Genomic DNA, 13595 nt, shown 5'->3' with positions numbered 1-13595 from the left:
CCTCTCCCCCGTGTGAATCATCTGTTGCTGGAGGAGGTGCGTGCTCTTAATGAAGGTCTTCCCACACTCTGTGCACTCATAGGGTTTCACTCCAGAGTGGATTTTCTCACATCCAGCAAGGAGGTGTTTCTTGATAATCACTTTCCCACATTGGTTACATTTGGAGGTATTTTCCTCCTCATCCTGTACAATCCTTGAACCTGGGCCCTCAGCTGCCCCTAAACTACCATGTCCAGGGATAATTGTCCTGCAGCTCTATGCCTGGTCTCAAGTGTCCCTCCTGCACTGCAGATGGCACATCCTGACACCTGGCTTGCACCAGCTGGGAGCACCCTGCAGCCCCTTGTGTTAACAGTCCCTGGAGGAGGGCACCCTCAGACAAGGTTGGCTCACAAGTAGTAAGTTTGGTGGCTTTAGGTTTTCACCTGGACAGGTACTCTAGGATAGGTCTATAATCACCGTCCATAGCTGCTGCCCGTTCTCCAGCTGGAAAATCAGCTCAGGGTTTGGAAGAGGATACCCCAGGGAGACCAGGGGCCCACAGTTTTCCAGCATCACCTCCTGTTTCAAGGTATTCTGAATTGGGTCCAGCTGCCCCCTCCTCCTGGGTGAAAGTCACAGCCATATCCTCAAAGGTCACAGACCCCAATTCACACACCTTAACACCAGGGGCAGAATGTAACAGGTGACTCTGGTTCAAGGCGCCAGGGGAACCCTGACGTTCTTCCACATCAGGGTGATTCTAATGCATGAGGTTGTGCAGCATGTCCACCTGTTATTGCTCCTAAGTACACTTAAGTCATTCCTGAAAATATTTATGCGCACATGCACATATGAGGCGCAGCCTTGCTTGCTCAAAAGAGGCACCAGCAATGCAGGCAACCACCTGGACCCTGGGCCCAGGGCCTGCTGAGTCCACAGGCACAGTGGGCCTCCCAGACGTCCAGGAATGCCCCAGGTTAAGTAGCTCCTGCTCCCTTGCTGAAAGCCCACCGCCCTTTCCCTGAGGCAGGGACATCACAGCCCGACAGCATAGGGGCAAAAGGTCACCACCCCGCGCGGTGTAAGACGGCCTCTGGAAGACTCCCGGCCCTCCCTCGGTGGGCCCACGGGGACTGGTGCCCTGAGGCTGGGTGCTCACAGCGCCCTGCACCTGCGCGCCAGGCTGCGCGCCAGGCTCAGCCAGGATCAGGTCTTTTGCACTGGCTGTGGCCTCAGGTTGCTGCAGTCACCCGCGCGGCCATTGCGGGCCCGCGTTGTGCTCCTGAGGAGCCCTAGGGCCGCCTTGGTGCTGGTGGCCAGGGAGGCAAGGCACGCGGGCGGCCAGGACACATGCCACAGGCGGACAGGTCTAAGGATGGTGCAGGCGGGGAGGTCCACAGGACCAGCCGGGAACTCCAGACCGCAGGGACCTGAGGGCAGAGACAAATGGCGCCGAGACCACCGCCCCTGTTCTTGATCATTGCATTCTGACTGAAGTGAGATGAAATCTTAGTATAGTTTTCATTTGCATTTCCCTGATTGCTAGAGATGTTGAACACTTTGTCATATATTTATTGGATATTTGTGTTTCTTCTTTGAGAAATTTCAGTTTGTTCTTTTACCCATTCATTAATTCAACTATTTGTTTTTTGGAGCTACGGTTTTTTGAGTTCTTTGTATATTCTGAATATTAATACCTTGTTAGGCAACTCGTTGGCCAAGATTTTCTCTCCTTGTTTGGCTCCCTCTTCACGTTCCTTATTGTTTCCTTTGCTGCAGAACACTTTTTACTTTGATGGCATCTTGCTTATTGACTCTTGCTTTTATTTCTTCTGCTTTTGGGGTCTTGTTAAGGAAGTTGGTACCTGCATCTATATGATGGTATTTTGTCCCCGTGTTTTCTTTTAGCAGTTGTAAAGTTTCTGATCTAATTCCTAAGTCTTTGATGCATTTCAATTTGAATTTTGTCCTGGGTGTGGGACAGGGGTCTAACTTCATTTTGCTACATATAGCTCTCCATTTTCCCAGCATCATTTATTTAAAAGCACATCTTTTTTCCAAGATATATTTTGAGCAACTTTGGAAAATATCACATGGCTATAGGTATATGGGTTTGTCTCTGTGAGAGGAAATTTTTCCCCAGTTTGGACTGATTTTTGTGTTTTTAAAATTCAAATTGGGTTTCTTGTAAGCAACATATATGGTTGAATCTTGGTGTAAAGTTCAGTCTAACCATATATGTCTTTTAGTAGTGACATTTAATCACTGATAAGCAATTCAAAATATAATTTGTTTAAATGTACAATTTAAATGTGTCTCCTCATTTAGTATTTTCTCTTTAAGTTCAATGTTTTTATTTTTATTTTTCACCCACTTTGGTTCTTTTTAAGAAAGTGTTGCCTTTCATCTATTCACTAACTTAAGTGATGATTGATTTTTGGATTGGCTAGGCCACCTTCCCATATTGATTTTGTTCAACACCTGTATGGATGCTGACTGAAGTTGATTTTCATATGTGATTAACATTTAATTAGTTATCATTGAGTAAAGCAGGTTGTCCTCTATGAAGTCCCCAGGGTATCATGAAGAGTCAAATACCTTTAGAGCAAATACTGACATTTCCAAAGTACTGTCCTGCTGAACTCAGACTCAAGACTTGGACCTTAACTCTTACTGAATTATCAGGCTGCAGACTGCCCAGCAGATTTTGATCTCACCATCTACAACAAACATGTAAACTGATTCAATGAATAGTTGTCTCTCTCTGTATGTGTGTCTATTTATGTATGTACAGATCTATTATATCTACCCAGTCTTGCACTGCTGTAATTATGTTTTGGTTACTGTAGATTGCATATGTAGTGCAGGTTTCATAAGATACAGTGGAGCTGAGAAATTCTTATCACCTTGTTATATCGTTCTATCCTGAGGTTGAAGGGCAACACATTACTCATATTTATGATGATAATGCAGTAAACAATGCTCCTGTGCTGTCAGTTGTGTGAAAGAATCACACAATATTGTACAGTAGATAATATTTGATAATGATAACATAACTATGATATTTTCTGTGTATTTTTATACTATGATTCTCATTGTTAATCAGAGTGTTCTCCTTCTAATTATAAAAATGTTTAGTGTAAAGCCATATGAGTTGTGCTATGCTTACAACAGCTTCACATCTCTCATGTATACCCAGTCTCTTCAGATTGTGAGACTGTTGCACTGCCCCTTGCACCATGAGGGACTCTGCAGTCTCTTGATTGTTTCATTTCTCTTGTGCTGGATTGAATTATGTTGCTTTATTCATGATCCTAGAAGCAATAGGCTTCAATATATATTCTCTGTAAATTGTATAATACATTTAATGTTAGAATATATCATATATGCCAACAACGATCACTCAAATTCCATATATCCGTGGTGTATAGCAGGCTGTACCATATACTTTTGCGTTAAGTATACTGCATGATGTACACAGATGATGAAATTGCCTAATGATGAATCTCTTAGGATTTACCTCTAATGCTAAGGGATACAGGACAACATGTAATATATATTTACATATCTCTCTGCATTTGACCCTCAATATTTTATGTTCTGCATCTTTAGATTCCATGACACATGCATTGGAAATATTGTCTAAAAATGCATCTGTGCTAAATATATTCATTTTTCTTAACTCTGTCTTTATTAATTCCTACAAATAACGAGGAATTACTACACACAAAAATTTTATCTATGGCTATAAACTCTATTTACTTATTTTATCCTACATCTACTCCCTATCATCTGTCAATCTATATCTACATCTACCTTATGTCTGCTATGTCGCCTATTAAATCTGTTTCTATGGAGAAACCTGATTAATACAGTTTATCATCTGTAACTTTTTGATGTAATAATGGCTTTATTTTGATGGTGCTATACATCTTACAGTGCATATATATAGCTGAACAATATCCACCTTAAAGTGATACTTTACATATAAATTAGAACTTCATAACATATTCTTCATTCTCTCTGCTTTTGTGCTACTTGTTTCATAATTTCCATTTAATACAGTCTCACAAAAAATATATTTTCATTAATTTTCTTCAATGATTTTTTATAGAAGATAAAATGATTCAGAATTATCCCTTTTCATCTGATGATTTTCCATTATTTTATGTAAATGCACTTTTCTACATTATGTCATTTCCTTCTCTGAGGGATTCCATAGTATTGCTATAAGTGAGAGGCTGCAAGTGAATTGGGGGAAAAATTGATCAGGAGTGTGTTTAGCCTCCGAAACACAACTCCTTCATTTTTACTTTTTATTTTGAGACAGGGTTTCACTGAGATGTTGAGGGTCTCAAGAAATTTCTGAGACTGTCCTGAAACTTTCAATCCTCTTGTCTCAGTCTCCTGAGTCACTGGAATTACAGGCATGCCTGTGTCTATGCCTGGATGCAAGTGAATTTTAATATCTATGAAAGTTTCATTTTGCCTTAATTTTTGGAAGATAGTATCCCTGGTAAAGAAATTCAGGTTGTCAGATTTTTTTCCTTTCATATTGTAAAGGTGTTGCTCCACTGCCTTCTTCCTCTCCTGATTTTGATGAACAATGTGCTCCTTTCATTAAGCTCCAAGTGTCCCTTCACTGTTGTTCAATCAAGTGACAACATATGTGGTGGCACTCATTTTCTTTATATTTCCTCGGACTGATTTTGTTGTGGTACTTTCTTGTTGAGTTCAGGTTTTCCCCTATTATGGAATATTTTTGTCCTTTGGTTCTTTAAATACTCTTATCTATTTATGCCCCATTCTCTCCCTGTCTTCCTGGCTCCATTCACAGTATTTAGGATGCAGGAAGCTGTCACCCAACACACTGATATCCTGGTAATTTTTTTAATTATCCCCCAGTTTTATATTTAGTAGTTCTGTGGGAAACAACCATTTTCTTTTTGGATTCTTCACTTTTCTAGTCTCATGTAAACACATGTTTGTTCCCTTACTAGGACATCTCCCTTCCCATGATGAACTAGCAATGGTATGTGGGTCATTTTCTGTCCCCCCACCTCCCTGATTTTTGCATCAAAGTTGACATAATCTTCTTAAAATGTCCCCAAATCATACCTGAGAAACACATTTCAGGCACCTTGATCTCTGTAAAGGTCATCAGTGACATAGTAGGTTTGAACAGAGCTGAGCTCAGGAGAGCCAGTGGTCAGGTTTTCTCCACTGAAGAGGATTCTGTCACTGAGCTGATAACCAGAATGTGACCTGAGGCAGGTGATTGCTTCACTCTGCAGAGTGTCCTAGAGGAGGGTGTGTACTCTAGGCAAAGACAAGGCCTTGCATGTCCCCTGTCTCCAGCTGAGACTGCAGGTGAGCACAGAAGCTGCAGCCATCAGGGAAGATCTGCCTGGAAAGGGAATGAGAGTCAGGGTGGAGGGTGCAGGCATCTCTGTAAGTGCCCAGGATAGAGGGGTTATTTTTGGCACTACTGCTGGTTAATAAGAGAAGATGCTCTGGGATTGGGCAGGACACTCAGGCAGCTGTCCAGGGTGAAGGACACAGGTACAAGTGCCATCTTCTCACATGGAACTCCACCTAGAGGGACCTTGGTGTTGTCTCCCCAGTGACTCACAGGCTCCTCCAGGGCATTTCCCAGATAAGGTCCCCACGGATTTCAGGCTCTTGCCATTTTGAGTATGATCATCAGAATGTGGTCACTGCAGTCCAGGCAGGGACCTGGTGACTGTTATTGACCCCCTGGATGGGCATTCCTCTTGTCCTCAACTTTTGCTGCCCCAGCCTCTTTCTGGCTGCTCCCAGGAGTAGCTGTACCTCCACTTTCTAGTGAAGGAGCCTAGGAGCAGTATCTCCCACCTCCAAGTGACTATAAAGCACATATCATCTAAGCCAGTGTGTTTAGGGCATCCAGCCTCATTCTGTGCTGGCTGCACATACCTTGCCCTACCAAAAATAACAGAGAAATGGCATTCATTGGGTGCAGTCGGCAGCAGGCTAATTCTCTGACTCTGTATCAGGGTGGAATTTCCATTCCTTGTACTTTGCTTTCCGTAAGGAAAGGGAAGAGAACTTGCTTCTGAGATCTTCTGAAGATAGAGAAAAGTTATAAGAAACATGTGGGATGCTGTCTTTTGAGCCAGGCTCCTGTGTATTTGCAGCCAAGACTGGTGCTTCCCTATGGAATGAGATCTGCTGCAGAGTCAGGAGACCAGGATGTTTCTCTAGTAAAGTTCAGTCAGGTCCCTACATGGTCAATATCATCATCACTCATCACAATTTCTATTGCTCATGTTTTTATTTCATCATGAACCTCAGAGTTCATAGTGAAGAATTTATAAACCAGCCTCAGCTGCTCTTTGATAAAACTAGGCATCTCCTGCTTGTTCAGACCCTGAGAGGCCTGTATCAATGATGGAGAAATCACAATGCATGTCGACCACCTTCCCTTGGATTTCCTCTGAGGAAGGAGAAGATCTAAGACCATGAACTTCTCACTATTACCACAATAAATAAGACAGTTTCATTGCTTTCTATCATTTATATTTGAAAAATTTATGTCCTAATGTTTGTATAGCTGCCCCCATTTCAGATCAGGTACAGATGACACTCAGTTGCCCAGGAGAAGAGATCAGGACTGTCATGGAGAGAAGATGACACAGCACCCTGAATTCAGGTCCTAATCCCTTTAGGGGAGAAAAGGGAGGTGAAAAGATGAGTGTCAACTAGGCTCCAGTGCTTATGTCCCACATAGTCAATCACTGTCTCCTGTCATTCCAGAACTGTCACTGGGAGTTGAATTCAGTGCTCAGGTTGGGGTCTATGCCCAGGTTAGGTTGGAGAATCTGGGGGAGAGTGTGGATCTGCTCTGCTGTACTGAGCTGTGCTGAGCATGGCTGACCTGTTTCCCGCTGGTTCTCTCTGCATTATTGCCAGCTTCCCTCTCTCATGAGCAGGCGAGTGACAGGAGTTTCAAGGCCACTTCTAATAGGGGCAGCTAAGTCTGAGGAGACTCCAAGGTCTCATTCTCAAGTGTTCACCTCAGAAGTATGACTCTGGACTGATCTCAGAAACAGGCAGGAGTCAGGGTGCTGGGGGTTTGCTCCTGGGAACAGGACCTGGGTATAGGGAATGGAGCCTTGGAGCAGGGAGAAAGGGAGGGAGATCATAGAGTTGAGGGAGCAGTGAGAGTGGTAGGAGAGAAGTAGGCCTTGCAAAGGTAGTGAAGGACCTGTGGATGCTGCTGGAGAGAAGCTGGAACATGGAGGCCCAGGCATCCATCCCCGCCCAGGCCATGGAACCGAAGAGTAAGGGATGTGCATATCCTTCATCTGGTTCCTGTACCCAGAGCCACATTGGGGCACCCTGACTTTGTCATTTATATCTTGTGGGCATATATTCTGTAATAGGAGGCAGTTGATTCAGCACTTTTCATCATTGTGCATGGTGGTGGTGGTGGTGGTACATGTGTGTGTGTGTTCCCTCTGGGAATATCACATGCTCCTCCCTCTCTCATGATCACTGCCATCGTGAGTGAGTGAGGCTGGTGTTGAGGACTGAGGCCACATGTGTCAGCTTTACTATTGCACCTAAGAAACTCATGTCCAGGGGTACAACGAAGTAAATAGTAGCTAAGTCTTTCTCTGCTTCAGGCCATTCTGAAATTCTATTGCACAGAGTTGAACCATCTGACTACACAGCCCTCCATGGTTCATAGTGACTGAATTTCCATAGTGAAAAATGGTATTATTAGGATTTGTTTCCAAGTGAGTTGTAATAAGTACATAGTCAACTCTCTCCATCAAGATCAAGCAGTTGAAAAAGATAATATTCCCCCAATGAATGGCACAGCTATGTGTGCAACCTTAAACTATAAACCATAGAAGGAAGGGAAGGAGGACAGGACATTGTTGTGCTACCTGTCAGAGGTGAGTTTTCTGTATGAATCCCCAGCCCATGGTTCCAAACAGTCCTGGGACTGGAAGGAACCTCTATGAGACAGTGCAAGACCTTCATTCTGGCTTGCATCATGAGGAAGATGACTCATGACGAACAGAATAGAAATCATGTTTTCTTTCCTCTCCTATCAATTCTAAACACTCTTGCCTCCATGACATTCTCCTAGAATAGTAGCAATCACAATGGACATAGGAAAGACCTGATCACATCAGAACAAAAGTATATACTAAAGAGAATGATATGAATTGCCCTGATTTTGTTTCCTGTTCCTTCTTGGTACTAAACCTGGAAAGGAATAGAATGTGTACAGAAACACATGTACCATTTTTTTATTTATTCATTTTTTTCTTTGTTTCTTTGATGGTACCAGAATCAAATCCAGGGTTTGCACATGATAGGCCTTGAGCAGAGGGAGGGGCCTGCATATGCAGAGGTAAGTCCTTTGGCATAGGGAGCAGGGGCAGGGGACAGCATGGACGTGAAGGAGGCAGTGAGGGTGATGGAAGACAAGATGTCCCTGAAGAGGGAGACAGGCACCTGGGGTACAGTAAGAAAGGAGCTGGAGCAGGGACAGCCAGTCTCCAGTCCTTCTGGAATTCAGCCCAGCCCAGACAGTCATGGACTTTGGGAGGGGGCACATTTGTTCATGCTGGACCTCACCCCTTCATGCCATTAGTCAGTTCCTAACAAGGTCATCTGTATTACTGGGGAGATGAATACTGCAGGAATAAGGCCAGCTTACCCATTGATTCTCAGCTCTATAGTTGGTGCTGGTATCTGTTTCCCTCAGGGAACCTGTCAGGCTCTTCCCTCTCTCAAGGTCTTTTCCATCCTCCAGTGAACGTGGTTGGTGCTGAGGTCTAAGGCCAGCGGTGGAAGGCTCACTATTAGTCCTGGACAGTAGTGTCTAGGAGGAAGAGCAAAAGAGTAACCAGGTTACTCTTTGCTTCAGGACATTCCTGGAAACCAACTGTTCACACAAAGTCACCATACAAGAAGGAGAGATCACATGGTGATATGAAGGAGAAGGATTCAGAGGACTGGTATGCTATTTTGATAACGTATCACTGTAGAGGGAAATAACCAGATGATACTGTTTTATTTTCAAATTTCAAATTAGTGGGATAGAATCTTAAAACCCCCTCACCTTGAAATTTTCTCCCATAAATATAAACTTCTATGTATATATTTTTATTCTGATTCTAAAAAATTAAAATTTTCTCTATATCCTAAGGTATGGAGATTCACAAATAGTGGAAAATGGGTAGGGTCAGTATTTAAACCAGAAATGGAATCGCTTTTGACTCTCAAAGTGGGACCTATGTCTCCCTTTCACCCTAGATTTCTTTGATTAATACCATTATTTGTGGTAGGTCATATTGTCTGGTTTAACAATGTTCATAAACAGAGAATGTTAATGTACAGGTCTGGGATTCAGTTTCTGAAGTAACACATACACTCTTCAACAACACACTTGTAAAATACACTTATTTAGAGAAAGGAAGCACCCCCATAGTGTGACATGTGCATCACTCTGAAAATTCCAAAATGGCTGGTCACCATGATACTGTGGGACGCACATCCTTACCTTGCATTCCAACTGTCCCTTGGTGAGCTGAGGTTCATATTGGAAATCAGTGGTGTGATTTTCAGTGTGTCACCTAAGGTAGTCATGGGAAATCTGAACTGCTGTGGTGAAGGTATGTTCACATTGATATTTTGAAGGCTGATCTTCAAAGGAATCAGTAACTTTCACTGAATATATTTTCTTCTTGATTTTTTCATGTCCCACACTCAATCTTCTTTGCTGGATTATAATTACTGTTGATTTTGTTTTATCACTCAATTTATTTTCAGTGATTGATTCTATCTAGCTGGTTACATTAAAAATTTTCTTAAACATAGTAAAATGGATCTTTCCTAATGCCAATATCATGTGTACTCTTTGAATGAATAGATAAAAAGGGGGAGGACACTCACCTGCTTTTCATGAGATCAAAAACTAAAGTGAGAGAGAAAGAACATGTATGCTAAGTAAGGCAATATATATCCCATGAAAGGAAACTAGAAGCCAAATTCCTCTGAATGTACATGAACATGAAAAAGTAATGTTAGAGAAGTCTAAATCAAGACATTTGTAGAAGGGAAAAAGGTGAGTTTTAACGGCAAGTTTCCAAGTGGTTGATGACTACAAGATCCCTGGTGTTTGGGGGTTACTGGGAAGAAAGAAAAGAGGACAGCACTATGGAGTAAGTGTAGTGGACACATGATAATGGAGGAAATGAGGGCCTGGTGGACTTTAGGGAGGATCCATTGATGGAGTTTAAGAGGTTGTAGTTATAGGTGGGTGAATCTAAGGCAGGTAAGTCTATGGCACCTGGCGCTGAAGGATCTAGTAGAGAGGAAGAAGTACAGGAGCAGGATTATGCCTGATCAGAGCTGGTAGATCTGCAGCAATTCCTTTTTCAGCCAGAACTTTTTCCAGCTGCTCAGATGAAGGCTCAGAATATAAGTCTGTAGATGGCGAAGTGGGGTGCTCAGAAAATATTACTTCACAGAAATGGTGGTGGATCAACTTCTATACAGATCCACAGAGCACCATCCAGGGTATCTGTTTTCCCCCATAATTCACACTAACAGCTCATCCAGTGCTGGACAGCAGAAGGAAACAACTCTTGGTACAGGTATCAAGTGGTAGTTGGTTTAGAATGGCCTGAGTTCTGAAATACTTTCCAGGCACACACAGCTCTGACATTTGGGTGGTCATCTGCTCATCAGGAAGTTACACTGTGAGGCAGTTGCAGTGAGAAGACCCTGGGGAGGATGGCATGCTGCAGTGAGCTGCCCCTCAGCAGGTGCATGGGCTGGTCGCCTGCACCTCTCCCACATTGAAACCCTCCCCTGCCAGTGCCTGGCAGAGAGAATGGAAGTCTTGGACCTTCTGTGGTCTCTTCAGGTCCTCTGGTCCCTGGAACCCGGTCTGGCCTTACCTCTCCTCCCTCTGTCCTTCCCCTAGTCCTCCAGGACCTCTCCTCCCTGGCTCTCATGCCTCCCATTCATTGCATGCTCTTTCTCCCCTTTTCTGCTTCCCTCTAGGGCCCAGTTCCCAGAGCTGCTCAGTGGGGCACCTCTGCTTCCTAGGGGTCTTAGCACATTCATGGAAGTTTAGGGCCTGAAGAGTGGCCCTGATTCTGGCCTGGGAGCACAGCCAAGCTGCTGGCTGGGAAGAGGAAGAAGGCTGTGCTCAGGCAGGTGATGCAGGCCTCCAAACAGCTCCAGTCTAGCCTTCATCTTCTCCTTCTCCTGGCCTTGTCTCTACATCATCAGTCTGACTCTGGGTACTGGAAACACATACCTCACTACGACACAAGCTCCAGGGATAATGTTGACAGAAAATGTGAAAACTATAGGACATGATCACGCTGTGCAGAAATAAAACACCACCCTCAATGGCACAGATTATTCTATAGTCAATAATTGAAGTGACAATCGTGTTCAAACAACCAGGTATCTCCCAGAACACTTCAGTACTCACCATTCCTTCCCTACAAGGAAAAACTGCCTTACATGCAGGGATTTCTCAGTGTCCTTGTAAGGGAATCAGTTTTGATGAAGTTCATCAGCTCTTCACTAAGTATTTGGATATTGAACCAGGAGGTCACTGGAAGCCAGAAGACCCTAAACACAGATGGAAATTAGTAGTTCTCATTCCTTTCCACAACACCATGAACATCTTCCTAATTTTTATTCCAATGCTTCAGAAACAGCAGCAGGAATTTTCCTTTTATGTCATTGAACAGAGTGGCACACAACCTTTTAATCCTGTGATGCTCTTCAAGTGGGCTTCAAGGAGGCCATGAAGGACAACATCTAGAATTGCATGGTCTTCCATGATGTGGATCATCTACCTGAAATTGACCAAAACTGTTATGGATGTGGAGAAATGCCCCATCACATTGCAGCAAAGATGGATAAATATACGTATATTCTGCCATATGAAAACTTAGGTTTGGGGTTAGGGTTAAGGAGGGTGGCAAGAATGGAGGAAGGAAGGACTGTATAGAGGGAATAGAGACGTGGGAGGAGTGGGGGGATGGAAAAAAATAACAAAATGAATCAAACAACATTATCCTATGTAAATTTATGATTACACAAATCGTGTGCCTTTACTCTGTGTACAAAAATAGAAAAAACATGTATCATATTTGTTTACAAAAAAAAAAAAAAAAACAAGGCGGGACACAGGGTCCTGACACAGTAGACTCTCAGAAAAAATATAAGCCTTACAAGCATCCCTTAAAAAAAAAAAAAAAAGAAAAGTTATTTTGGTGGTGTAAGTGGACTGACAGTGGAAAGAGTTGAGAAACATCCATTCTTTTCCTCATGCCTTCTGGTGATGGGGAAGAGAAGGTGATGACCTTTGGAACAGAGTTCACTATGCTGGATGTAATTACAAGCCCAGAGGGAGACCTAGGAAAATACAATTCCATTCTTCATCATCGTCCAGGGAAGTCCAATTGTTAGGCATTATAAATCACTATGATATTCTTAGGAGCGTCAGAACATGATAGGTTGAACAATATATTATACACAGCAAAAATACTGGTTGATAAGTTGTATACAAATATATCTGAGAACCTCATGTCAGAGTTAGCTCCAATCTAAGACTGTTAAAAGAAATAGCTCTCCTGGCAGTGTAGAGCACTGTGCTGGATCATAAACTGGGAGTACAGTGTTACTGTAGGTCAGCCACTGCATGTCTCAGTGCCCTCATCTCTAAGAAGAGCCAGCAGTCCTCAAGGTTGACACTGTGGGATTAGACACATTCATTCTTCTTAAGCCCCTCCTCTCTGCTTCCCTACACACCCCATGGCCAGCAAACAACAGAACCCTTGCTTGAGAGTGGAAGTTGATAGAGTTCCCCCAAAAGAGAAAGGTTTTTATTCTGAAATATATAATTTAATTCAAGAGAGTTCTTTTATGTCCTTTGAAACATGCTTTGTACATATGTGATGTAATTTAATGTGTTCAAATTTTTGAGAAATAACTTGTTTCAGTTTTGTGTGACATTGGTGATGCTTTCATTGACTTTTTATGGACATTTTATTTGCATGGGAAGAAAACACTGTAATTTTATTTCACTAAACAAAGCTTAACCATTATGTGAAATAACTGAAAATTAATACAGCAACCTGTTATACTAGTTTTCAGCTTTTCATCCCGAGCCTCTCATATGGAAGAAGTCGCAGCTTTTCTAGGGTTTTAAAGGGAAAGAAGAAGGGACTAAAACAGCTTTTCTTCCTGCCAGAATTAACTAGTTTTTTTTTCGTACTTGCAATTTCATCAGATTTTGCTAAATCACAAACATATTGTTTATGTATACTGCATGAATATTACTGAGAAAATCTAAAACGTTATGATCTGAGATGCTGTAAAGGACCTCTTTATGTTGATTTTCTTTCCTATACCCTGGTGTGTCAGGGATTCTGAGCCTCAAAAAAGGTTTCCAAGGTTTTTATATACACTATATTTTTAATATGCATAGTGAATAGGTATTTTATTACTTCTAGATCAGAAGAGTCAATAAAACCAGTATCTTCATTTAAAAAATTTTTTTTAAAGATGGAACTATAGAAAAC

General features: G+C 42.5%; 1 pseudogene; it reads left to right on the top strand.

The window, feature by feature from the left end:
* The window catches only part of LOC124973812 (beta-1,4-galactosyltransferase 6-like), a 32731-nt pseudogene extending 20110 nt beyond the window's left edge, over nucleotides 1–12621 (top strand).
* Nucleotides 12622–13595: the final 974 nt, after the last annotated feature.

Source organism: Sciurus carolinensis, unplaced genomic scaffold (assembly GCF_902686445.1).
Source record: "Sciurus carolinensis unplaced genomic scaffold, mSciCar1.2, whole genome shotgun sequence".
Taxonomy (NCBI): Eukaryota; Metazoa; Chordata; class Mammalia; order Rodentia; family Sciuridae; genus Sciurus; species Sciurus carolinensis.
The sequence above is the reverse complement of the archived record's forward strand: the minus strand, read 5'-3'. Positions and strand labels throughout refer to the sequence as shown.